Consider the following 27,787-nt stretch of genomic DNA (forward strand, 5'->3'; position numbering starts at 1 on the left):
TCAGGCTGCACCTTGTAAATCAGACTGCATCCTGCACACTCCCTAGGCACACTGGGCAGCTCATGACTCCCTGAGCACAATGGCCAACCCTGGGGTGCTACAACTCCACCATGCTGTCAAAGCAAGGAAATTCTATACAAGTTGAGAGAATGTTGGCATTCAAAAGCCAGGAAAGGTAATGTTTTGAAACCCTCACTGCCTCCTTGTGCTTATGCATTTCAATAGTCTTTGATTACATAGAATTCATAGGACTGGAAGAGACCTCGAGGGGTCATCTAGTCCAGTCCCCTGTACTCATGGAATGACTACGCTTTTATTTACACAAGAACCCTGCCTTGTTCACTGACATTTTCCATGAACCTTGTCAACACTTTTGAATGTTTCTATTCTTATTTTGTAGGATCTAAAGGACATTTCAGCTTTACTTCCTATGGGTGGAAGAGTGATATTTAGACTCCTGATGTAATCTAAACAATATAAGCAAACAATATAATTAAAAACAGACATCTATGTTGCATCAGTTCATTATTCATGTGAAAATACAACAGATAATTGTATATGTAACAGACATCACTGCAGGGGCAAATGGATACTTGAACAGGCATTAATCCATTTTCCGTGCACAAAGGTGTGCTTGCATCCACAACTACTAGTTTGCATGTTTGTGGGTGAAATCAGGGCATGTTTAGACTGGCGAGTGTTCAAGGTTATAGGTGTGTTGTTGTGTCACCCCCCCCCACCATCAACTCTGGAAGCACAGACCTGAAGGACAGTCTAGTGCATGAAAACTAGCACATATGAATAATGTGGGCCTGGACATGTTGCTGCTGTGGCATAGCCCCGTATCTGTTCTACAGTGCGGTGTAGGATGGGGGCAGAGGGCATGTATCAGGTCAAGGGTATCCACAGTTCTTCAAGTCATTTCCACATGCATTTCTCCCTTTGATGCCTGTGCTCCTATCCAAAGGTATAAAGGTCCCTGACGCTCCACTGCCAAAGGTACTAGCAACCTGCTCTGAGCACTTTCAATTCTCCTGTGAACAGTATTGATTAGCAACAGCAATCATGAAGCATGTGCCAAGAGCTGCTGCCTGGTTTCTGGAGCACACTTGGGTGCTGATGAATGTGTAGCCAGAGTACGCCATCCTTCATGACTTTGCCTGCACCATCAGGAACATATCTGCACCAAGAGGCAGGCAGTCACTGGATTCCATCCCAGTGCTGAGAGTACATGAAGCACCTCAGGCTCTGCCACCAAAGGCTGAAAAGCTCAGTCACTTTGGGAGGGAACCTACCGCATGCCTCTGCTATGAGAAGCTGAACCGAGTGCTCACCAGGGCTGAACCTGAATTCAGTCACGACCCCCTCCGTGACCCTGCCAGTCTCATCATACGGTGGGACGCTGATGAGGGGCAGGGTGAGAAGGCAGCAGGGACCTCTGAAGAAGTCCCAGAGGACAACCTGGATGAATCGAAGGAAGAGGAGCACATTACTCTGTACCATTACTGAGCACACATGGCTGAGGAATCCCTCTCTGAGGAGCACCCTGACCAGCAGCAGGAACCGAAACCCAAGGCTGGTTACTTACAATACACCTTCACACTCCCTAGAAATATTCCCTCTTGCTCTATTAATTTATGTCTGAAGTCAGCCCTGGCATCGCACCACACTGGCCTTGGTACCACACCCCAGGCCCTTTTAAATTGCCAATGCAGCCCCGCCCCTTACAGGGGCCAGAGACACCCCCGTACCGGTAAGACTTTATTATTACTTTCACTCCTAGAAAAGGGGCAGTATGGACTAGGGTATACACCTGTGCACATTGTATCCCTGTGCCCAGCACACCATATATGGACATAGTGTGGGTACTAAGTACGTGTTTTAGTAGTACAGGGACAAGTAACTGTGTAACCTCAAAAGAGTAGAAGTAGCTTTATATTCACAACTTTCTCCCACCCCCACCCCCAAAATCTGACCTTTAAGTTCTGATCTACATGGACAAACAGAAGGAAATTGGATATTAGGAAAAACTAAACCACCAGAGTGGTTAAGCAGTGGAATACATTGCCTATGGAGGTTGTGGAATCTCTATCATTGGATAACTGGTCTAGATAATACTTAGTCCTGCCAGGAGTGCAGGGGACTGGACTAGATGAGCTCTCCTTCCAGTCCTATGATTCAATGAAAATTAGGTGAGTTAAGGACTGAGTGGGAATCTTTATTTCTGCACTTCTCTTCTTTTGTCAGTTTAAGACATACCCTAAATATTATTTTATTATTGCATTTTGTATTTAATTATTAAAAGATTTAATAACAGACTGAAGCTAGACACACCCAAAGGACAACCACCTGGCCTCGCATTTGTGCCTTTACCAAGCAGCTATTTCATTCCACAACAGCAAAATACACTAAGAAAAATGAAAAACAGAAGAAATAATGAAAGAGCCTCTTTCAGGTAGTTCAGAATAGGATATCTGTAGGTGAACCCAGACTGTCGACATCATCTAATTTTTTATGTCTCTTATCAATGACTGACAGTAGGTATAAGAAAAGGCCACCAAGCAAATTACTTCAGATTCTATTCTGCATCTAATAATGTATAAAGGCAAGTGTAAAAGGTTTTCATAACTTGTTTATCATGGGGCCTTTGGGGTTTGTTCTGCTGACAGAAGTTGGGAGATATATATATTTTATTTTACTCTATGGATTTTCTAGTGTTACTGTTGTCAGGGAAAATTATTGCTTTTGAGGGAACTGTTTTTTTAAGAAACCTTTAAAACATTTTATTATCTAATGTGAAACAAAATAAAAGATTTCCCATCAGGAATTCTTGTATAAGAAAAAGCATTTTTTGGAATTTGGAGGGAAGGGTGTAGTGTTCCCTCTTAATTCTTTTCCATATTTATGACATGGTATAAAAGGAAAACACAAAATAACATCCAGACAAATAGCTGAATTTATTTTCTTTCAAAGGATCAAAAAAAAAAGGGAGTTCTCTTAGTATCAGTAGGTGCCCTTGACAGTAGAATTCTAACCTTCATAGGTATATTGCTAGTGGTTTGTGCGGCATAAGAACATAGGAACGGACATACTTGGTCAGACCAAAGGTTCATCGAGCCCAGTATCCTGTCTTCTGACAGTGGCCACTGTAGCATTTTATGCATGTCCTCAGTATATTCTGCACTTCAGGAAGTATACAGAGTTTGACACTGCATGCCCAGCTGGCACAAGTATAAATAGCAGTAGGTGGTAAGACATTGAGTAGATGGTGAGATGCAGTTTAGTTGAGTAGAGTGCCTTGCCTGAACCCCAAGGTATATACCCTACATGGTTCTCTACACTCCCAAGCAGTTCCTCCCTATAGTGAGGTCAGACTCACCAGCACGGTGCCTTCTGCTGATTATTTTGGGAATTAGCTTGATTCCAGCTTGGAGCACCCTCTGCAGGCCAGTATCTCGCCTGCCTTAGGACCCCCGTGTCCCTCCCAGACCCTGGTGCCACTTGCCCTCATGTTCTGCCCACTGCAGCACCCTCACACACTGGGTCTCCCCTCCCAGGGGAACCCCCAACCCTTTAACTCCACCTTGCCTCAGTGGCTACTGCCAGTCATCATCTAGCCCCCTTTCACTGGGGCAAATTGCAGTCTGTAAAAGCCACTCATCACTGGCAAGGGGGTTGGACCAGCCTCAGCCTTAGCCCAGGCTGCACCTTCGGTGACCAGACAGCAAGTGTGAAAAATTGGGACAAGAGGTAGGGGTTAATAGAAGCCTACATAAGAAAAAGACCCAAAAATCAGGACAGTCCCTATAAAATCAGGACATCTGGTCAACCTAGCTGCACCTCCACAACCCCTGTCCTGCAAGGCCCATAGCCTGGGGGTTTGCCAGCTCCACAGCTCCTCTTGCCTTTCCCCAGCCCTGCTTTACTCAGGTACCCTTGCTCCTTCAGGCAGCTAGATCTTTCTCTCTCCAAAGAGATTCTCCCAGCTTCTGTCCCACAGCCCTCTTATCAAGGCCAGCTGGGCCCTAATTGAGCTGCTCATAGCTTCCCCAATCAGCCTAGTTTGGCTGCTTCTAACCCCTGCCTATCAGAGTAGGGCAGTCACCCCACTACGCTCCCACATTTATTTTTTAGCAGTGAAGCATCCCACTGCCTTTCCTCACCACAGTGCAAGACTCCATCATCAGGAAAAACTCCGCTAGCTTTTTGCTGCTGAAGACTTTCTTTGCTGCCAGAGCCTTTCCCTGCCGTACCCCTGCTGCCAGAGTAGCTATACACCACAATTACAAGTGTGAACTTGGCCTGCTGTCACTTCAGCCTGTACCCTACGTGCCACCATAAGTGTAGACATACTTTCAAACTCTTCATATTCTGATAGCTAATTCACTGATATCCAATTCTAAAGAAAACTACTAGTATAAGATTTTGTAGCTAGTCTGCACATTAGATCCCGAGGAAGGATCCTGGCCTTTAGCTCTTTGAATATATCTACACTGCAGATGGGAGTATTCCTCCCAGATGTGATAGCTCCATTCAAGCTACATTCACTACATTTGTAGCACAGGTTAGTCACCTGAGTATAAGCCTGCCCATTCCCATAGGTCCATGGTCAGGTGGCTAGCCTATGACACAACATCTATGCTGCTATTTTTAGTGCAGTAGCATGAGTGGAGCAAGCATCTGTCTGTCTACCCAGTTTGGGAGGCATGATCCTAGCGGCAATGTAGCCATACCCTCTGTGATTAATTGTGAAAGGTTTGTATTCCTGGAAATCCAAATATAATGCTGCAAAATTACAACAAACTTGGGCCAGTCCCTGGCCTATACTATGGAATCTTTCCGTCACTGACTTTCCCCTCTTCAGCCCTTTTGCCTTCCTCAGCCAAGTCAGGGAGGCTAGAGTTGTGGCTAGACTATACTGAGCTCCAGCAATCCTCACCAATGAACCATGCCGGATAGGGCCTTTACAAGCTAGCACTCCTGAGTCAGGTCTAATTTAGGCCCTGGTCCAAGTGGTTCTGGCAGCCCTAAGTGTGAAATCTATCTTGGCTGTGTTCCTCTCACTTAGCCCCCTATAATTTCAGCTGCACCAGGTGGAGCTCATACATACCTGAGAAGATGAGCCTTGGATTTCAACATAGCAAGGTAAGCCATTTTTTTGGTAGCATATGCAGAGATCTGTATGCTTAATGTCTGGTGCACAGGATTTGTACTTGATGGCACATGACTAATGTAATAGTATCAGCTTGCTTAAAACTAGAACAATGTAGCAAAAATTGCCTTTTTTGTAATCTTACGTGTCATAACCTTAGTCCCAGATTTGGACCTTAGCGTCCAAAATATGGGGGTTAGCATGAAAACCTCCAAGCTTAGTTACCAGCTTGGACCTGGTACTTGCTGCCACCACCCAAAAACTTAGAGTGTTTTGGGGCACTCTGGTCCCCCTGAAAAACCTTCCCTGGGGACCCCAAGACCCAAATCCCTTGAGTCTCACAACAAAGGGAAATAATCCTTTTTCCTTTCCCCCCTCCAGGTGCTCCTGGAGAGTTACACAGACACAAGCTCTGTGAATCCAAACAGAGTGACTCCCCCTCTCCGTTTCCAGTCCTGGAAACAAAAGCACTTTCCTCTTCACCCAGAGGGAATGCAAAATCAGGCTAGCAAATTCAACACACACAGATCTCCCCTGATTTCTTCCTCCCACCAATTCCCTGGTGAGTACAGACTCAATTTCCCTGAAGTAAAGAAAAACTCCAACAGGTCTTAAAAGAAAGCTTTATATAAAAAGAAAGAAAAATACATACAAATGGTCTCTCTGTATTAAGGTGATGAAATACAGGGTCAATTGCTTAAAAGAATATTGAATAAACAGCCTTATTCAAAAAGAATACAAATCAAAGCACTCCAGCACTTATATTCATGCAAATACCAAAGAAAAGAAACCATATAACTTACTATCTGATCTCTTTGTCCTTACACTTAGAAACAGAAGACTAGAAAGTAGAAACTACTTCTCCAAAGCTCAGAGAAAGCAGGCAGCCAGAAAACAAAGACCTCAGACACAAACTTCCCTCCACCCAAAGTTGGAAAAATCCGGTTTCCTGATTGGTCCTCTGGTCAGGTGCTTCAGGTGAAAGAGACATTAACCCTTAGCTATCTGTTTATGACACGCCCCCCAAATTGCAAACAGTGGGGAAGCTCACTGGCGGCGATTTCCATCTAGAACTTGAAAATAAACAGATTAATACAACACATGCACCTTTACATATACCCCTAAGTATATAACTAACAGACTTCTACATTTTAAGAACACTTTTTAACTACTGGATTCTGGGAAACTCTCACAGGAGAGTGCATCAGCAACTTTGTTAGAAGCTCCTGTGATGTGTTGAATTTCAAAATCAAAATCTTGGAGAGCTAAACTCCAACGAAGAAGTTTCTTGTTGTTCCCCTTGGCAGTATGAAGCCACTTTAGTGCAGCATGGTCAGTTTGTAGTTGGAACCGCCGTCCCCAAACATATGGGCGTAGCTTTTCCAGGGCGTACACAATGGCATAGCATTCCTTTTCACTGACTGACCAGTGACTTTCCCTCTCAGACAGTTTCTTGCTGAGAAACACGACAGGATGGAAGTTGTGATCTGTTGCTTCCTGCATGAGCACTGCTCCTATACCACGCTCAGATGCATCCGTGGAATGGCTTGTCAAAGTCCGGGGCCCTGAGCACAGGGTCAGACATGAGCGTTGCCTTAAGTTGGGTAAAGGCCTTTTGACACTCATCAGTCCACTTAACTGCATTTGGCTGGGTCTTTTTGGTCAGGTCGGTCAGTGGGGCAGCGATTTGGCTGTAGTGTGGTACAAATCGCCTGTAGTATCCGGCCAAGCCTAAGAAGGATTGGACCTGCTTCTTGGACCTTGGGACAGGCCACTTTTGGATAGCATCCACCTTGGCCTGTAGGGGGTTTATGGTTCCGCGACCCACCTGGTGCCCCAGGTAAGTCACTCTGTTTTGGCCTATTTGACACTTTTTGGCCTTAACAGTTAGTCCGGCCTGCCTGATGCGCTCAAAGACCTTTTCCAGGTGTAGTAGGTGTTCGGGCCAGGAGTCTGAAAAAATGGCCACATCATCGAGGTAGGCAACTGCAAATTCTCCCAGTCCAGCTAGTAGACCATCTACCAGCCTCTGGAAGGTGGCGGGTGCATTTCGAAGGCCGAAAGGAAGGACATTGAATTCATACACTCCCGCATGGGTGATGAATGCTGACCTCTCCTTGGCAGGTTCATCTAGCGGTACTTGCCAGTACCCTTTGGTTAAGTCTATTGTAGAGATGAACTGGGCACGTCCCAACTTTTCCAATAGCTCATCGGTGCGTGGCATTGGATAGTTGTCCGGACGAGTTACCGCATTTAGCTTACGGTAGTCCACGCAAAAGCATATTTCCCCATCTGGTTTGGGTACCAGAACCACTGGAGATGCCCATGCACTGGTAGATGAGCGGATTATACCCATCTGTAGCATGTTCTGGATCTCCCGTTCTATAGCAGCTTGGGCATGAGGAGACACCCGGTAGGGTGGGGTTCTGATTGGGTGAGCATTACCTGTATCAATGGAGTGGTATGCCCGTTCAGTCCGTCCTGGGGTGGCTGAGAACAATGGGGCGAAGCTAGTGCACAGCTCCTTTATTTGTCGCCGCTGCAGACGTTCCAGGGTGGTTGAGAGGTTCACCTCTTCCACGCCACCGTCTTTTTTCCCGTCGTAGTAGACACCGTCAGGCCACTCAGCATCATCTCCCTGGACTGTAAACTGACAAACCTGTAAGTCTCTGGAATAAAAAGGCTTGAGAGAATTAACATGGTAAACTCTAGGTTTTAGTGAGGAATTGGGAAATGCTATGAGGTAATTCACAGTTCCCAGGCGCTCTTGGACCGTGAATGGCCCTTCCCATGATGCTTCCATCTTATGGGCCTGTTGCGCCTTCAAGACCATAACCTGGTCTCCTACCTTGAAGGAACGTTCTCTGGCATGTCTGTCATACCAGGCCTTTTGCTCTTCTTGAGCATTCTTTAGGTTCTCTCTAGCAAGGGCTAAAGAGTGTCGGAGGGTGCTTTGAAGGTTGCTTACAAAGTCCAGAATGTTAGTTCCTGGAGAAGGCGTAAACCCCTCCCATTGCTGCTTCACCAACTGTAATGGTCCCTTAACCTCGTGACCATACACAAGTTCAAACGGTGAAAACCCTAAACTGGGATGTGGTACAGCCCTGTAGGCAAACAGCAACTGCTGCAACACTAGGTCCCAATTATTGGAGAATTCGTTGATGAATTTTCGTATAATGGCCCCCAAAGTTTCATTGAACCTTTCCACCAGGCCATTGGTTTGATGGTGGTACGGGGTGGCAACCAAGTGATTCACCCCATGAGTTTCCCACAGTTTTTCCATGGTCCCTGCCAGGAAATTAGACCCTGAATCTGTAAGGATGTCGGAGGGCCAACCTACCCTGGCAAAGATGTCTGTTAGGGCCAGGCACACAGTGTTAGCCCTGGTGTTGCCTAGAGCTACTGCTTCTGGCCATCGGGTAGCAAAGTCCACTAAAGTCAGTACGTACTGCTTTCCTCTGGGCGTCTTTTTTGGGAAAGGGTCCAGAATATCCACAGCTACTGGCTGAAATGGGACCTCTATTATGGGGAGTGGCTGGAGAGGGGCCTTGACCTGGTCTTGGGGTTTTCCCACTCTTTGGCATACCTCACAAGACCGGACATACTTGGCAACATCCTTGCCCATCCCCTCCCAGTGGAAGGACTTCCCCAACTGGTCCTTGGTTCTGTTCACCCCAGCATGGCCACTGGGATGATCATGGGCTAAGCTTAAGAGCTTCCCCCGGTACTTAGTTGGAACCACCAACTGTTTTTGCGGCTGCCATTCTTCCCGGTGTCCACCAGAAAGAATTTCCTTGTATAAAAGTCCTTGGTCTATAACAAACCGGGATCTATTAGAAGAGCTGAGAGGCGGTGGGGTGCTCCGTGCCGCCGCCCACGCTTTCTGAAGGCTGTCATCTGCTTCCTGCTCAGTCTGGAACTGTTCCCTTGAGGCTGGGGTCACCAGTTCTTCCTCAGACTGTGGACTTGGGTTTGGTCCCTCTGGAAGCAATGTAGGTGATGGGGTTGTTTCCGTTGCTGGTGAACCGCTCTCCGCTGGTGCACCTGAGGGTATTTCAGGCTCTGGCTGAGCCTTTTGGGTATGGCTGTCTGTTGCTTCTGCCAGTTGTGGCTCGCTGGCGCCCTCTGGCGTTGAGTTTGAAGATGGGGTTGCAATCGCTGGTGCTGGTTGCTGTTCCAGTTCCGGGCCTGGGACTGGAGATGCTGTGGCTGTTTCAGTGGTAGGCATGGAATCCGGGTCCACTACCTCTGTCTGGGTCTCTGGTAACACAGACGGGGCGTCTGTGGACAGTTCAGGAACAGGAATGGGTCTGGAAGCTTGCCTGGTTTGGCTACGTGTAACCATTCCCACTCTCTTGGCCCGCCTCACCTGGTTGGCCAAGTCTTCCCCCAGTAGCATGGGGATAGGATAATTGTCATAGACTGGAAAAGTCCACATTCCTGACCAGCCTTTGTACTGGACAGGCAGTTGAGCTGTAGGCAAGTCTACAGCTTGTGACATGAAGGGGTAAATTGTAACTTTGGCCTTTGGGTTGATGAATTTGGGGTCAACAAAGGACTGGTGGATAGCTGACACTTGTGCCCCCGTGTGTCTCCACGCAGTAACCTTCTTTCCGTCCACTCTCAAATTTTCCCTTCGCTCCAAGGGTATTTGAGAGGCATTTGGGCCTGGGGATCTTTGGTGTGATAGTGGTGTAATGAATTGCACTCGCATGGTGTTCTTTGGACAGTTGGCCTTGATATGTCCCAGTTCATTACACTTAAAGCATCTTCCATCTGATGGGTCACTGGGCCGAGGTGAGTTACTGGAGACTGGTGAGGTGGAAGGGTAGGGTGTCTGTGGCTTTACTTGGGTGGTATGTGGGGTCTTTGGCTGTCCTCGGTTGTAGGGTTTATGGTCTGTGTGCCCCCTGGGGTAATCGTTCCCCTTGACAGTAGCTTTCTTGCTTTCTGCCAGTTCCATCCATTTGGCTCCAATCTCCCCCGCCTCAGCGAGATCTTTGGGTTTTCCATCTTGTATGTACCGTGTGATGTCTTCAGGAACACCATCCAAGAACTGCTCCATTTGTATGAGGAGGTGCAGTTCTTCCAAGGTTTGAACGTTGTTTCCTGTTATCCAGGCCTCATAGTTTTTTGCAATGTAGTAGGCGTGTTTGGGAAATGACACCTCTGGTTTCCACTTTTGGGTTCTGAAGCACCGATGGGCATGATCTGGGGTTATCCCCATTCTGTATCTGGCCTTGGTTTGAAAAAGTTTATAGTCATTCATTTGCTGCTTAGGCATTTCAGCTGCCACCTCTGCTAAAGGTCCACTGAGCTGTGACCTTAATTCTACCATGTACTGGTCTTCGGAGATGTTGTACCCAAGACAGGCTCTTTCAAAATTTTCCAAGAAGGCCTCGGTGTCATCACCTGCCTTGTAGGTGGGAAATTTCCTGTGCTGTGGAGCAATAATTGGCGCCGGGTTGTTAGGGTTGGCTGGCACAGGCAGCCCAGCTTTTGCCAAGTCCAGTTCATGTTTTCTCTGTTTTTCCTTCTCTTCATTCTCTTTTTGTTGTTTTTCCATTTCTTTTTGTTGTTTTTCCATTTCTCGGCGGTGGGCCGCCTCTTCTTCTGCTTGTTTCCTTCGGTAGGCCACCTCTTCTTCTTCTAGTTTTCTTTTGTGTGCTGCCTCTTTGGCTGCCTGTTCTCTTTGGAAGGCTGCCAGTTTGATGCTGTCTTCCTTTTCTTTCAGCTCCATCTCTTTTTGTTTTATTTCTAGTTCCTGTTTGTGTTTTTCCATCTCTCGCCTGTGTTCAGCTTCTTTGATTCATTCTTCGGCCTCAATTTTTGCCTTAGAAGTCATGGTTCCTGTTTTCTTGTGTTGGGGTGCCCTCCGGTGTTTATCTTCTGAACTGCAGGTTCTCTGTTGCCTCCTGAAGTCTGCCTAGCAACAGTGCCTTTAGCTAATCTTCAATGTTAAGTAAACCTGAAAAACCACTTTATTTGCATATATATAGTGCTGGTAATGACTCTCAATGGAAGTGCTATTGTGTGACAAAAGACTCTTAATAGCACCTTAATGATTTCTTGCTTAAGATGCAAGCTACAAACTGCCAGAGAGAGCAGAAAAAAAATTCTCTCTGGTTCCCTTTGAAAAGCAACTGTTTCTCTCTGCTAAAAAGCCCTTAGCAGAGAAAAGAAAAATATAATACTCCTACTGGCTTCTGGATTCTGTCTATCTCCCAACCGCTGCTACACCATGTCATAACCTTAGTCCCAGATTTGGAACTTAGCGTCCAAAATATGGGGGTTAGCATGAAAACCTCCAAGCTTAGCTACCAGCTTGGACCTGGTACTTGCTGCCACCACCCAAAAACTTAGAGTGTTTTGGGGCACTCTGGTCCCCCTGAAAAACCTTCCCTGGGGACCCCAAGACCCAAATCCCTTGAGTCTCACAACAAAGGGAAATAATCCTTTTTCCCTTCCCCCCCTCCAGGTGCTCCTGGAGAGTTACACAGACACAAAATGTGACTCCCCCTCTCCGTTTCCAGTCCTGGAAACAAAAGCACTTTCCTCTTCACCCAGAGGGAATGCAAAATCAGGCTAGCAAATTCAACACACACAGATCTCCCCTGATTTCTTCCTCCCACCAATTCCCTGGTGAGTACAGACTCAATTTCCCTGAAGTAAAGAAAAACTCCAACAGGTCTTAAAAGAAAGCTTTATATAAAAAGAAAGAAAAATACATACAAATGGTCTCTCTGTATTAAGGTGATGAAATACAGGGTCAATTGCTTAAAAGAATATTGAATAAACAGCCTTATTCAAAAAGAATACAAATCAAAGCACTCCAGCACTTATATTCATGCAAATACCAAAGAAAAGAAACCATATAACTTACTATCTGATCTCTTTGTCCTTACACTTAGAAACAGAAGACTAGAAAGTAGAAACTACTTCTCCAAAGCTCAGAGAAAGCAGGCAGCCAGAAAACAAAGACCTCAGACACAAACTTCCCTCCACCCAAAGTTGGAAAAATCCGGTTTCCTGATTGGTCCTCTGGTCAGGTGCTTCAGGTGAAAGAGACATTAACCCTTAGCTATCTGTTTATGACATTACGAGATGTCTGTTTTGAGAAGACTATATTTTATGTCAAGTGTTATGTAATATATCTTCTGTGTCACATTCGGCATGGAAGTGTGGTCCATACTAGGTCTCTGGCATTGAATACATGTCTAGTTTGGCTTACAGCTAGTTCTTATGGGCCTGATCCTGCACCATTAAAGACAATGGGAGCTTTGCCACTGATTTCAGTGAGCACAGGATTAGCCCTATGATGTTTCCAGTAAAACAGATTTTAAACTAAATTTCAGTGGGATTGTTTGATTTTAATCAGATTATTCATAAAGTAAAGCATTACTCAACAAGAGATAAGGGTGGGAGAATCAGCCCTCTGTTTTTTGCTCAGGCATATTCCCAGTGAATGTCCTATAAGAGGTGTGATTTGATGAAATACTGCATTCCTTATTACTGGTCAAGTTAGTGAGTACTACTTTTTATTTTTAATTTTATTTTATTTTAGTTACTCTTGGATATGGTAATAATTTCTCCCATTTAAAGGCCACACTAATGAGCTACACAGTAGATGTTATGAATAGAGTGAAACATTCTACTCTGAAGTGTTATAGTTAAATCATGACTTAACTTTTTGGTTTCCCCTTGAATTTGAGACTCTAGGCACCATGTACTGTAATTAAATTCATCTGAATAGGTTTTGGCATATTTGTTTGACTTTATAGTATGGTCCTTTTTTCCAGACCAGATTAGGGTAATAACTTTTTAATATTATGCCTTCAGATTGCCAACTGTTCATTCTAATAGTAGCGTGTAATTGACTTTCTTGAGGATCACCTTCTTTAATCGCCACGTGTGATTTTTTTATATTGGCTAGGTGTGTAGGCAGTTGGCATACCAACATACAAACAACCATTTCATTTCAAATTGCAGATGCTCTGCATTATTTTTGCACAGCAACATGTTAAATGATTCAGCACAAAATGACACAGCATAACTTGACAATGAACGGTATCCAAAAAAGCACAGCTCCTTTAAAATGTTTGGAAAGTTCTTCTTATTATTTTTAACTCTGTTCTTTTATAAGCATTCCTTTTAAATATATTCCCACCAAAGCCACAGCTGCTACAGTATTTAACAACTCCAGTGGACTCCAGTACACCAGAAAAAATTCAGGAATATGGGCCAGCAATTGCCTAGGAACAGGAGGTCTGTCCATGTCCTGCACACAGTGTAGACTGGATTGAATTTATAGGCTTATTGTTCCTCTTCTGTCTCTCTCCTGACAACTTCATCACAGACATAATTTGATGGTGATACAGGGTAAGAGAAGAAAAAGTTGGACATTTACTTGACTGAAAACAATCTCTGTTACTTAAGAATACTGCTGAACTACCTGGAGAAAAGTACATTAGCTAGATGTTTTAGACTAAGCCTAAGTCTTCTCCCATTGACTACTGTGGGAGCAGAAGCTAGCCCATAAAGAGATATATTTTTCTGTCAAGATGTTGTAATATTCTTCACCTTGGACAGAATCAGCTTTATCCTTAGGTATAGCGATAGATATTGATTTTAGTATTGCATTATGTTGTAGATTTTTTGTGTTTACTATGCCAATCCATGAGATATCTGCCAGCCCCAAAGACCAAATCCTCCTCTCAGTTAACCTCAGCCAATTGCCTTAAATCACTTTGGTTGCATGATTGTAAATGAAAGCAGAATTCGGCCACAAATCTACATCTATAGATAGTTTTTTCGAGCAGTAAATTCTTATCCTGCATTTTTAAACTGCATATTTTATAGCACTGCTATAAATATTATTATTTATACTGGAATCAGAGCAACATATTTGGGTTAAAGGCAGAATGCATCCTTCATTTGGTTTCTAGATGCAACAGACCTATTCAAAAATATTTTTTCTGCAGTACTTGTAAAACGTTCAGAGGAGCTGGGAGTTAGATTAAATCCCTTTTAAAGCTTATGTTTCAACTGCATTGACTCATAAAATTTACCCGTTGCAAATCACTTAATTTCTATTTCTCAGTTTTCCCATCTTTAAAAAGGGGATTATCATATCCTCATCTTTGTAAAGCACTTTCAAATCCTCAGAAGAAAAGTGTTAGAAGGGTCTGATCCAAAGCTCAATAGAAAGCCTCCCATTGCCAGACCTCTATATTTGTAACTACTATGAATCTTTCTTAGCAATTTTCCAAATGGTAATATTTCAGCTATTTTAAAACACCCAGAGGACTCAGTTACAGCTGTGTGAAATGTCTGACTTTAAAGCTGAGAATTATCAAAATTAATCTTCATTTAACACTGAACTGCATCTGCAAACCAGCCGTGGTTCATTACAGGCTGTATCAGTAGAGCAGACATCTGTCGGATTCCCCAGGTGCTGAGTGATTATTAAACACCACACCATTCAGGCTAAATGAAGGATCAGTTAAATGTCTCTTTGTCTAATTATAGCCAAAACAATAGAAGCCACCACCCAAAAAGCAGACCTGCATGGCAAGGCTAAGCAGAAGCTATGCCATGTGGGCTGATAAGATTTTTCAGGGGCCGGTAAAGCAAATGCTGGGGCTAAGGCACTGATTGCTGGAGCTGTGTGTGTGTGTATAGGTACGGCTACACTGCACACTTCTTTCAGCAGCATGTAGTATACATACATGTATAGCCCACCTAGCATTAAAAGCAGTGTAGGCAGGGAGGCATGGCTTAGACAAGTAGTGTAAAGACTTACCTGAAGAATGAAGGTATGTACCCAAGTACATATCCTATATGGTTCTCTTTTTGCCTATTTTTAGCAGTGTAGTCTCCCACTGCTTTCCCACTGCTGGAGTCTTTCCTCCAGGAAAAAACAGGGAGAGGATCTGGCAGGGGGGCATTAACAGGGAAAAGCTCCATCAGTTGCCCACTGCTGGAGCCTTTCCCCAATGCGGGGAAAACTCTGGCAACAGGGAAAGGCCCATTGCAGGGAAAGACTCCAGCTGCGGGGAGGAAGCAAGGAAAGGCTCTGCCAGCTCCCTGCTGCTGGCGCCCCTCCCCACCATGAGAAAAGACTCCAGCAACAGGGAATCAGCTAGGAGTGACTTATCTTTGTCTCCATGTCACCTCTTTCTGAGTCTAGCAAATAATCTCTCTGTGGAGTCTCCTCCCTCTCTTGGAGTTGTCTGTGGATAGTTCTCTGTCTCTCTGGTTTGTTCTCTGGAAGTTCTCCTCTTCCTTTGGATTGCTTGTCCATCTTACGTAATCACCTTGTACGACATGTCACTGCACCCCTCACAACTCCTTTAGTCCACTGCTTCTGGAAGCTGTCTAATGACTGGATCCTCACAAGATTGCCTGTCTCCAGGGCTGGTAGGCAGGGCCGGTGCTACCATTAAGGCAAACTAGGCGGTTGCCTAGGGCACCAAGATTTGGGGGGGCCAAAAAGCGGTGCTCCCAATTTTTTTTTACAGCTGTTCCTCCCCGAGTGTGCGGTCGCTGCTCCACTTCTTCCACCTCCCAGGCTTGCAGCACCAATCAGCACAAGGCACCACAAGCCTGGGAGGAGAATTAGAGTGGGGGCAGTGTGTTTGGGGAGGACGCGAAGCAGAGGTGAGCTGGGGTGGGGAGATGCACCATGGCTCCCCGGGCTGGGGGAGTGGGGTGCTGCCTTGGGGGTGCTGCCGCAAGCCTGAGGGGAGGAGAATTGGAGCAGGGGTGGCATGCTTGGGAAGGACACGGAGCAGAAATGAGCAGGGGTAGGGAGATGCTGCACGGCTCCGCGGGGTTGGTGAGCTGCCACGAGGGGGGTGCCTCAGGGCAGGGGGGGAGCTGCCGTTGGGGGGGCACCTCAGGGCGGATGGGGGGTAGGGAGCTGCTGCAGGGCTGCAGGGGGGTGAGGGGGCACAAGGTGGAAGTTTCGCCTAGGGCGTGAAACTTCCTTGCACCAGCCCTGCCGGTAGGTCCTCGGCTAACTGTTGTACTTTAGTGCCTCCTTTCTCTGATAGCTGGCCATTTCCTTCCAGTGGTGTCTCCATGCTTCTGGCTGCAACAGGTCTCCCCTCAATAGAAGCATGGTTTTGGTTCTTCGTCCCATCAATGCCTGTGCTGAACTGTTCTGGCACCCCTGTAATGGGGTATTCCTATGTGCCAAAAATGCTAACTAAGGAGCTGAACCAGAATAAATAGCCTTGTGTAACAGTTTTTTAGCTGTTTTCACAGCTGATCCCACCTTACCGTTACTTTGTGGGTATGCTGGGGAGGATGTGTGACTGTCAAACTCCCTTTGCCTGTAAATTCCTTCAGTTCTTCTGAGGCAAGCTGGGGTCTGTTGTCAGTGAATACAGTGTCTGAAATGCCATATCCCACAAAGTGGGCCTTCAGTTTGCCAGTCTCTGATTTGCTTCTTGTTTCTGGCAGGGCATTCAGTTTTTCACTGAAGGTAAATAAGTCTGCTCCCATATTTTCCCATGGTTGGGTGGACAGTTTCTTTTTGCTGGTGGTTATTACATGACAGGCAGATGTCACATCCTTCTATCAAGGAATGGATTCCTGTATTCATTCCCAGCCAGTAAGCATGCTCTTGAGCCTAAGACAGCTGTCAACGAGGTGGGGACAGCAGCTCTCTGTTTTTGAAAAGTGTCCTCTTCCATAGCCACTTTGAATTCCAGCAGCTTTGCTGTTGAAACTGGGAGGCAGTGCGGAATGTTAATGGATTCTGTGTTTTGATCCCCTTCCCCCAACTTGATGATGCTGATTACACCAGTAATCAATCATCTTGGACAAGATCTGATCTCTACCTGGTAGTGCCAGGGACACTTCAACAGGTGCTGCAATCTCTTTGGAACACTAAGTAGGAGCTTTACCATGATTGTCTCTAGGGGGTTGTGGTCTGATTGAACTATTATTGGATGGACATAAGTGTGCACGTGGCATCACACCAGTCCAAAGCCAGAAGTTCTTTTTCTATTTTGCAAACTCTTGTTCAGTCTCTAACAGGGGTCTGCTGGCATAAGCGACTGGGCGCTCCTGCAAAAAAGTTATACTTCATCCTTTCTCCAATGCATCACACTGGAGTGTCACTGGTTCTTCCGGCTGGTAATACTTCAGGCCAGGGGCATTCAGTATCATTTTTTTCTGTGGGTCAAATGCTTGATGCTGGGGACCTGCCCAGTCCCACTCAACATCCTGCCTTGTGAGCTGACGTATGGGTTCCGCTACTGCAGCCAGGCTTGGACAGAACTTGGACAGACCATCGTTCCTATGAAGCACTCTACCCCTTTTACCACCACTGGAACTGGCTTGTCTCTGGCTATTTTGATCTTGTTGGGATTTGATTTCATTCCCTCTGCTGTGAGAAAATGTTCAATGTATGATATCTCATGCTATTTGAGACCATTTTGTCTGGGTTGAATTTTATATTCTTATCCCTGCATCACTACAAATACATTTTATGTTATGGTCTTGTTCAGCTTCTGAATCATTGCTTCCTTCACCTACAGTGAGAACAGCATCTGCAATTATTTTATCCCAAGCAGTCCTTCTAGCACTTAGGTGAGTCAACTCTGGGCTTACGCCCATCACCATGTGCAACCATCTGTAATAAACAAAGACCAAAACCTATTCCTCATGTCACAGACCATAAAGATTCTGAATCTGGAAAGATCTGGCAAGATGTCATCAAGTAGGCAGTAGATCATGGCAGCTTTTCAATGACTGGTTCAGTAATTGTGGGTCTACGCAGATGTATAATTTGTCTGATGGCATCTTTACCACCACCATGCTGCTTACCCAAGCTATATTGGCATCTACAGGTGCTATGATACACTTGCTCTGAAAACTTTCAGGTTCCTTGCATCTTGGATTGTGTACCTGGAATTGTGATTTGTGGTACGCAGTTTCCACTATGGGTTTACTTCCAGTGACAGCTTTCTTTCAAGGCACCCGTCCCCTTTGGAAACATCCCCATATGCTTTTAAAATGGTCTCTATTGTTCGTGGGATTCACCTTTTTGCTTCTTGTATAAATTCTGATGCTGTCTTCTGATCAGATCCATGGCTTGTATGACTGTATTCCCCAAGGGCTGGGGCGTCTGTGGTGCTGACCATTCTTCACCACCACAAACTTTTCTTAGTGCTGTCTGTTATTTTGGGGGTTTGTTATTATTAGTCACATTTTCTTAAGGGTTGCATTATGTTCTCATTGTATCTCCTTAGATTCGGCCTGCTTTTTTTAGTGAGTGTGTTTGAGTCCAATTTACACCAACTAATCTCAATAGAGGAGGCCCTGCTAAGCAGCTGAGATCACGCACACAGGATTCTCCTCTGTGAACTGTCTTCTGATATTAGGTGCCGGTGTGCTTTCTAATTAAAAAAAAAGAAGAGAATTGGTGCTTCCCCCTTATAACTTTTAGCTCAGTGGATAGAGCGCTCATCTGGGATGTGGGAAACCCAGGTTCAGTTCCCACTTCTGACTGATGTGGAGACGTGACTTGAGACTCCCGTATCTCATGAGAGTGCCCTATCTACTGGACCATTGGGTATTCTGCCTTTAGGGTCTCTTGGTGTCTCCTGTTGAGGTTCTTCCACTTAGTATTAAAAAATTGAGAGAGAGAGAGAGACTCTATAGCCCAGTGGTTAGGGCACTCACTTGGAGTGTGGAGTGTGTCCCAGCCCCCTGTTCAAATGCCTATTGAATTGAATACACAGTGAAACAGCATCAATAGGGGAGATTGAGAGAGACCTTCCTCCTCTGGTGTTGTTTTGTGGGGAATCTGATCTGGTATGTGGCTTCTGAGAACACCTACCAGATTGGGCCCCACAGGTGTGATGGGGGCAATGCCTAGTCTGAGCGTCCTACTGAGGCTTAACTTTGAGCTGGGTACCCAGACACCTTGACTGAGGCAGCTGTTTGCATGCTTACTGGCAGGTTTTTAGGCATCTAGGGCATATAACCAGCAGAAATGTAGGTATCTACAAAGTTAGATAGCATCTGAGCAAAGGGTTTGAGGCTCCAAATTTTGGAGTTAGGCACCTAAAGTGTCAGGCACCTAAATCCCTTTGTTGATCTAGCCCATAGCTATATGCTGGCTCTTATGAAATCAGCTGATCTTTAGAATATCATCTTGTCCCTCACCTCACAGCTGATTAGACAGAGATGGGCCTAAGCCCAACTCCCACAAAAGACCACTCAACTCTGTGACAGGTCTTTAGGCACTGTTGGCACTGTTGGCACTGTTGTGGAAGAATCTCCCTGGGTTTGCTTAGAGGAGCTCTGAATTTTGTTACCAGCAGGCCTGGGACACAAGCAATGTGGGAAGGCAGCCAGCCTGGTTCCTTCCATTGTATTATCCAAGCGTGAGACTACTTAGGGACAAAGGAGGATTTAATGAACTCACAACACAATAAATAAATAATGGAGATTTTTATTTACCAAATTTAAATTTCTGGTTGGACTCATGAGCTCTGGAGAGTATTTCCCTTCTCAGTAAAAGATTATACTCACCAGATGGTGCTTTTTTCCCTCTGAACCCTTGTATGTCTATGATAAAACCCTGGCAAAAGCTATCACAGCTCTTACTGTTTAGCAAGATATTTGTGGTGCCATTTCTGTCACCCCCTATAAAGCAACTTACTGCAAGTCCTGACATCAGTATTTTGTTGATACAACAAAACACTTGAAACAAACTTCATTTACAGTATATTTAGGTTATTCATTTATTCACAAGCATGATTTTGCATTATTAGCAGGTTTACGCCTTTAAAACTGGTTATAAAGAATATATAAGTTTGTGGGAAAATATTTTCCTTATCATTTGACTGCTGTGCTTTGGTGTGACCCATCATTCCCTTCTGAACTTGAGCCCAAACTGTTTCAAGTTGGTTCAGTCTATGATCTAATACTTTAAGCCAACCCCTCCCCTCCCCCACAAAAAAACAATGATAGAAAACATGCTCAGGCAAAGTATTTCAGGCTGTGAAAGAATTAGCATAAGAAATAACTTAGAAAGAATGTAGCACTTAGGGAATTAAATGATAAAAGCAATGAAACATACTTCGTTGTAGCAAAAATTTGATGAATAAATAAAATGGCTTATAAGATATAATTGTAGTGAGGAAGCATATTAATTATTTAGACAAACCAAAAGAAAATGAAAGTATCACATATGTAGGACTTTAGTGCAAATTATTTATAAATAGACGTGTGTTCTAATGCTTAGATGACTGTCTATGTTGGATTCAGGAAACAGAATCCTCTTGAACAAGGCTTATACTCGAAACACAGGTACAAATATTTAGATATTACAATTAAGGGCCTAATTTTGCAAGTCTGCACCACACAACACAACTGTTTTTGCCTAAACTAGGACTTCCACTCACCAGGGGTTTGCAGATTAGGGTCTTGAATGAAAGGCAACTAAGTAGCTTGTCCTTTCGGTGCTGTGGTTCCAAAGTCCAGCGCCTTCTGACGACTTTAGTATCTGTCTGCACCATGATTCATGCATGGCAATCATATAAATAGATCCTTTTGGACTATTGTCATTAGATGAGTGCTTTTGCAACAATATGAACATGATGCTTTCTTTTTTAAAAAAAAATCTCCCTGACAGCTATAACAAGAAGGATGGTTGTTCCCAATTTTTTTGCCAAAAAGTTTTTCATAAAAAAAGATTTCAGCAAATCAGAATTTTATTTTGTAGATGCTGAGAAATTATTCAATGGACAGATTTTGTAGATTAAACACATAATTAATTTCAAAGATGGTCACATACAAAGAATAGTGTGCATTTTGAACCAGTAAATGGTAAATGAGAATGCAGACTGGACTGAATAGAAGTTGCTGATAAAGGGGCAAAGTCTCACAATGGAGAGGAAGAGGGTCTGGATCCTGTGAAAACCAATTGGTCTGAGACCACTTCATGATCCAGTCTTCAGTGAGTACTGTTAAAAGTCCTCACTGGGCCTGCACACTTTTTTCAATTACTGTCCTAAGGGTCCAAATTCTTTTAGTTCTTTATAGAACTGGAAATTGTTTTAGAGGCTTTCAGAATAACCCACTACAGCAGCACAGCTGCACTGTTGTAGTGTTTCAGTGTAGACCAGCTTGCCTACACTGGTGTAGACATGATCTACTTCAACAGGAGAATTTTCCCAGGAGGGATTCTCCCGTCAACATAAATAATCCACATTCCCAAGAGGCAGTACTTAGGAAGAATTCTTCTGTGGACCTAACACTGTCTACACCGAGGATTAGGTCTGTATAGTCACATGTCTCAAGGGGGTGGATTTTTCAATTCCTGTTATATTCAGCCCTCAAAAACAGTTTAATAGAGTCTCTCCTGCCTTTTCCTCTGCATGATCTGTCTAAAAGCCAGCATCAATTTGCCCTGGTGAGATCTTGCCTCATGGACAAGGGAATATTATATATATTGTGCCTGATCTGCATGATGCAAAGGGGTTTTAACACATTTAATAATCTGGCCACAAATGCTCAGCAGAAAATTCCCCTGCTGTGAATTCCTCACATCTGTGCTACTGCCAGATCTTGTACTTTTGCCACACTTTTCCCAAGATGCAAGGGGAAATGGCAAAGGAGGGAAAAGGCAGGCAGGATAGGAAGGGACATGGGGTAACTACACTACACCAGTTCTTCATGTAAGATCCATCCGTTAAGGACGCTATGCAACTGGAACAACTTAGAACAGTCCAGCACACATCTGGGCTGAGACTTGTTGTGAGGATAAGAGCCGTAACCAGCTCTCTAGTACATCTTGCTCTCTCCAGTGCCAACCAGAGCTTTGGTCCACAAGAAAAATCTAGCTCAATATAATTTTTAATTCTAAACCACCACTGATTGTGATGATTTTTTTCATTATGAAACGTATAAAACTATCGAGTTAAATCCTTACCAAGGAAAAAAAAACCTCATTGAGGTCAATGTGAATTTTACTTGAATAATAACAGAGTAAGGTCCTCAGTTATTGGTGCAGATACAAATGTATTTTTTCTTAGGTGTGGGGGGAGTAGTGTGTTGGGGAAGATGTTGCATAAAATTGCCCAACTAGAATCAAAGATGTTAATGAAAACACTTGCCCAAGATTTCTTCATCATACTAATATTCATAACCCAACCCAATCTCTTCTGTCTTTCTTGAGATGCTGAACTAGATACATGAGGATGCATGAATTAGTGGTAGCGTCTTCTTAAAAGTAGGCCTTGCATGTCTGAAAAGGTGTTAATTTCGTCTCCAGTGAGTCTCCCATGCACAATATCAGGTATGATTTTATCCAGGTTTTCATATACTTAACCCTTTTTCATAAGCTTTTACCTCTTTCCTTTTATCACCTCTTTCGACTCCAGGAAACTATCCCACTATCAATCAGACTTTGCTGTTATTCTTGCCACTGCTTTCTGTGCTATTTCCTTATAATAATATTGACCATCTAGAGATCAACATAATATTAACAAATGTATGGCCAGATTTTCAACAGTGTTAAGTACCTACCAAGTCCCATTAAGAACAATGAGAACTGTGCTGTGCTGAGCTCTTTTAAAAATGTGGCCAGTGCTCATGATCTGCAAAATTTGGATCTGAATCCTAAATTCCACAGCATCCACTCCAGAGTTTCCAGTCAAGTCTATCTCTTAGGACAATTTTCCATGGCATCAGTTTGGCTCACCAAGTCAACTTGGAATTGTAACCCTGCCAAATATAAAAGCTCTGCACTGCTGTTGAATGTCCTAGTGGCATCCAGGAGTTCTGCTGATTTGAATGACATTTAAACAATAGCACAGAAATGTGCAGTAAGTCTGTTAACAAAGGCGTTAATGGAGCCATTTTCAAAGAGGGTAGCATTTTATAACATTCTCATTTCTAGGCACATATTCTGAGCCCATGATCTTTAGTGAATAAGAAATTTATTTCCAAGTATATTCCCACAACTAGTTAAAAGGCCATGTCTAACCATATTTGCTGCCACACAGACAAACAATGGACTTATTAAGATTGTCTTTTGACAGACAATTACTCTTCTCTTAGTTCGGAAGTTTCTTGCTTTTGTGGATTATGATGTCAGGCCTTTATTATTTTAACACTGATTTTTGCATTCAATTTACAGAAATATTCTACAATTGTTAATTAGCACATCATAGTTTCTCAAGAATATTTTAATCGTGCTTTCAGCAGGCCAGACTTAGGACAAAATAACTGAGTGCCTGATTTTTTATCAAGCTGAGAGGCCTGGAAATATTTTGTTGTATTGATTAAGGACTCAGCCTTTCTGTACAACACAGATTTTTTGCATTTCTGGCAATCTGCCAGTACCATGGTGCAATAAGATAGAGAAAAACTAACAAATTTATTTTTTACAACTAAGTTAAGTATTGATTTTTATTTTTATTAAATTTACTGTGGATAAAGAAAAAATGTCACATGTTTTTCCTCCCTTGAGGGAGTGCAATTTATAATTTTACAGCTTGTTACTTGGAAGTAGGTTTGGGGGTTTTGTTTGTTTGTTTTTTGCAAATTTGTAGGCACATAGTAATACCCACATCAGGCTGCTTCATGGGGCATGGAAAGTGTATCTGAAATTGGAATGAAATAAAAAAAAATGGAAAATTTTGAGGCAATGCAAAAAATACAATAAAATAAAATCAAGTTTCCACAAACTTGTGAAAGTAGTGATGGCGGGTGGTGATTGATCTATATCAGAGGCTAATGTGGAACTTAGTTCTTAACTACCAGCAGTAGAGGCCCCTTTAGTCTGAGTTGCCTCACATTCAAACCATGGTGATGGTTCTCACACAGCTCTAATTCATGGTAGCCTGCTGTGTCCTTAGCCACGCATAGGCACCAGAGAAGTTCAGGAAGAAATTTCCTCAGGGTTAGTTGTGGATATGTTACCTTTTTTTCTGAGGCAGTCAGGATTGGCCACTGTCAGGGACAGGATACTGCTAGACTAGATGGAATGTTAAGGGAAAAGAGAGAAATTATTGATTGATAGATTGATTTACAGGGTTTTCTATAGTGCTCCTCCAAAAGGTATCTTTGAAGCACCACTAACTTAAACAGTTATGGCCTACATTTTCAAAAGTGAGCAATGATTTTAGGTGCAATTTCAGACAATTTAAATTGATCTGATGCTCAAAGAGGGTGTGTTTTGTGAAAATCAGGCCTTTTTTAGGCATCTCAAATTGAGAATGAGAAATGGTCACCTGTCAAGTACGTACCATGTATCGTAGCCCATTCAAAAGGGGGGGGGGTAAAGTAGATGTAAAAAAGTTTTGTTCAGCAGACCCTAATATTTTTTCTTATAGGTCCAGATTAGCAAAGTATGGTAGCATGTGCATTACTTTAATCACATTCAGGCCATGTCCATGTAAGCTTGGGGTGTGATTCCCAGCTTGCATACATATATTTATGCTAGCTTGATGAGAGCTAGCACTAGTATAAATAATAATGTAGCTGCAGTATCACAAGCAGTGGGAGTGGTGGCATGGCTTAGCTATACTGAGTATATGCCCATGGGATTCAGGTAGGTTGGTACTCAGCACATCTAAGCCATGCTACAACTGCATCTGACAGTACTACAAGAGCTACACTCCCATTTACACTAATGCTAGCTCTTATGAAGCTAGCACAAATATGTGTATGCAATCTAGGAATCACACCCCTGGCTCAGAGTGTAGAGGTGACTTTTTTTTAAAGCAACTTGTATGTGGAAAAAATACAAAATATTATTATATAGAAATATGTAATTTAGAACACAGTAACACTAACACATACTATGGATAAATCAAAATTTACTGACCATACTGTTGGATTGAATTTTTAATCCTTTCTGCATAAAAATCTCCCATTAAATCAAAATGCAAGAGATACCATGATGTATTGTCTCATAGAACTGAAAGACCTTTCCTTCTAACTCAAGGGGCATTGACATTTATCAACTTTTAATATTCCCATTCTTATCTATATTCACAATGAAGAACCTACTAGGAAGCAAGGTGTTCAGATTATGATGTTAATTTGTAACTCACTGTATTCCCTGGATCATACCATATTCTCAGGAATGATCTGAAAGTCTCTCCTCCTCCATTAGGCTACTCTGAAGTTGACACCTGAGAAAAGTGCCACTGGTGCTCTTCTTTGCAGATTTTTATATATTTTCTTTGGTCTATCATGAAAAGTTACATATGTTATTTGACTTTTTCTCCACAGAAACTTTTTCTCCATAAATAAATGCAGAATAGTTGAAAAAAGCTATCTTAGAGGAACATTGTCTTGTCTACACTAATTCTGTTGCATCTTATCAATACAGTCACAGTCCATTATCCAAATCTCCCTGAACGGATACTATTTTTTAAGAAGTCTTGAACCTAGGATTTTTCTAATAAAAGCTTTGGACTTTTTCTAGATGGTAAACAGTAGAGAGTTTTAATGATTCATTCTCTCTTTGGTTTTATTATTGCCTTCCAGCCTCCAATCTAAAAGCTTTTAGCATCATAATTACCTCTTTTGGCTTTTGCAAAATGTCACAGTGCCTATTTAGCCAATAGATCACATCACGCAAGGCTGCAGCTTCTCTTATAAACACTATATTAATAGTTTAAATGTCTGACAGGCTGAGTTATAAGCTTGGAAACAAAATGGTCTCATTCGTGGCCTTTTCTAGACATCTTTCTCCTACTTTGTAATGGAAAAGCCACATAAATACTTTTCAATGGCAAAATATATCCTGGGATCCTGATCAGTATATGACTATGTGACTGGTGTGGAGAAAGTAAATAAGGAAGTGTTATTTACTCCTCTTCATAACACAAGAACTAGAGGTCACCAAATGAAATTAATAGGCAGCTGGTTTAAAACAAATAAAAGGAAGTATGCACAATACACAGTCAACCGGTGGGACTCTTTGCCAGAGGATGTTGTGAAGGTCAAGACTGTAACAAGGTTCAAAAAAGAACTAGATAAATTCATGGAAGATAGGTCCATTAATGGCTATTAGCCAGGATGGGCAGGGATGGTGCCCTTAGCCTCTGTTTGCCAGAAGCTGGGAATGAATTACTTGCTCATTCTCTCTGGAGCATCCGGCATTGGCCACTGTCGGAAGACAGGATAATGGGCTAGATGGACCTTTGGCCATTCTTATGTTCTTATATACTTCGTCTAAGGAAAACGTAAGCTTTTCAAACATGCTTCTAGAAAATATAAAGGTAAGCATTAAACCGTCATTATCTAAACATATTTTTCTGGTCATCAACATAAGTTGTTGGTTTTCCATAATATAATATTTGTCCTCTAACAATAAGAAAAAGAAATATGGCTGATTTTTTTCAAAATCAGAACTTTCTTCCACCAGTCACTGCACCATATGGCATTCCCTCCCTTCTTAAAGTTGTGGAAGTCTTGTGAGCCCCTGTAGAGGCTGCCTCAGAATGCAGCATAGCTCTTGGGCAATTAGCAGTAAAGTCAAGCTTTCACACTGATGTTACTCCAACATCTGCTAGTCTGTGTTTTCATCATATATATTTAAGTAGCTTTAAGCTCCTCCTCTCAACTGATCATCAATAAGTTCTTTGATGTCTGGGGTAAACAACGTGCCATTATTGGCAATAGACAGGCTATGTTTCTTTTAGCAAATAGCTTTGTGCCAAGATGAGAAACTTTTCTATGTGCAGGAGCTGCATTTCATCCCTGTGAAAAGCCTTCAAACAAGAATGTAATTACATGATTTTTTTTCTCCCATCCATTTAGCAGAATATGATACTTGGTTGCTACAGTACTTCTAATGGGAAGTACTTTTAATGGCACTGATGCAACATGACAGACACTGGTTGTTGAGAATGAACATACTGGGGGAACAAAGCACCTAGTGTGTGGATCAATATGTTGATGTGATCCTCAATATGGAGAACTCTAAGATCAAAATGGAATGATAGGATTAGAAGTGAAGTATAAAACAAAAATATATATATATATACCCTTATGATCTGTAAAAATAGCTTCAAAGTGATGTTTTATCTTTTAATATTAAAAAAAATCAGGAAGAAAAGTGAGCCATCCTCATACATCACAAATGAGCATCCAGGAACAAAATGTAACCATGAATCATTCACAATACTACATGAATTTAGAGTGAAGGGTATCATGCTCTGTTGAATGTTCTGGACCATTTTGATACAGCATAATTATCCAAACTGGTATTTTGCATGGATTTCGAGGTTAATATCACACTTGAAAAAATAACATGTGATTTTCAGTTATCACAGTTATTCAGGGCCTTAGTTTTTGTTATCATGTGAAAAGGACTAAACCTATCACAGAACTCTAAAGAACTAAAGTGGGATTTGGGTTAGTTCAGAATTAGAAAGAAAAATAGGTGCCACTTACTAGGTCACTAACTCTACCTCTTGAGTAGCTTTTAAAAAAAATATTATCCATTTAGTTTTACTTGGGCTTTTTTCATCCAAATACTTACCAAACCCAGATGCTATGAAGTCTGACAGATCATGGCCTGAGGAAATGTGACCTCAGGTATCAACAAAAACAAACCAGAACAAGTCTGGGATCCTTTTCTGAACATTGCAT

At 43.0% G+C, this 27,787-nt stretch overlaps 1 long non-coding RNA gene across 1 annotated transcript; it reads right to left on the reverse strand.

Moving 5' to 3' along the window:
* Nucleotides 1-1,758: 1,758 nt before the first annotated feature.
* On the reverse strand, nucleotides 1,759-26,338 carry LOC115647948. The gene is made up of 3 exons (XR_003999415.1): nucleotides 26,265-26,338; nucleotides 13,280-13,285; nucleotides 1,759-1,770 (listed from the first exon to the last, which is right to left on the reverse strand). It is a non-coding gene; the product is annotated as an uncharacterized LOC115647948 (long non-coding RNA).
* Nucleotides 26,339-27,787: the final 1,449 nt, after the last annotated feature.

Source organism: Gopherus evgoodei, chromosome 1, assembly GCF_007399415.2.
Source record: "Gopherus evgoodei ecotype Sinaloan lineage chromosome 1, rGopEvg1_v1.p, whole genome shotgun sequence".
In the NCBI taxonomy this organism is placed as follows: Eukaryota; Metazoa; Chordata; order Testudines; family Testudinidae; genus Gopherus; species Gopherus evgoodei.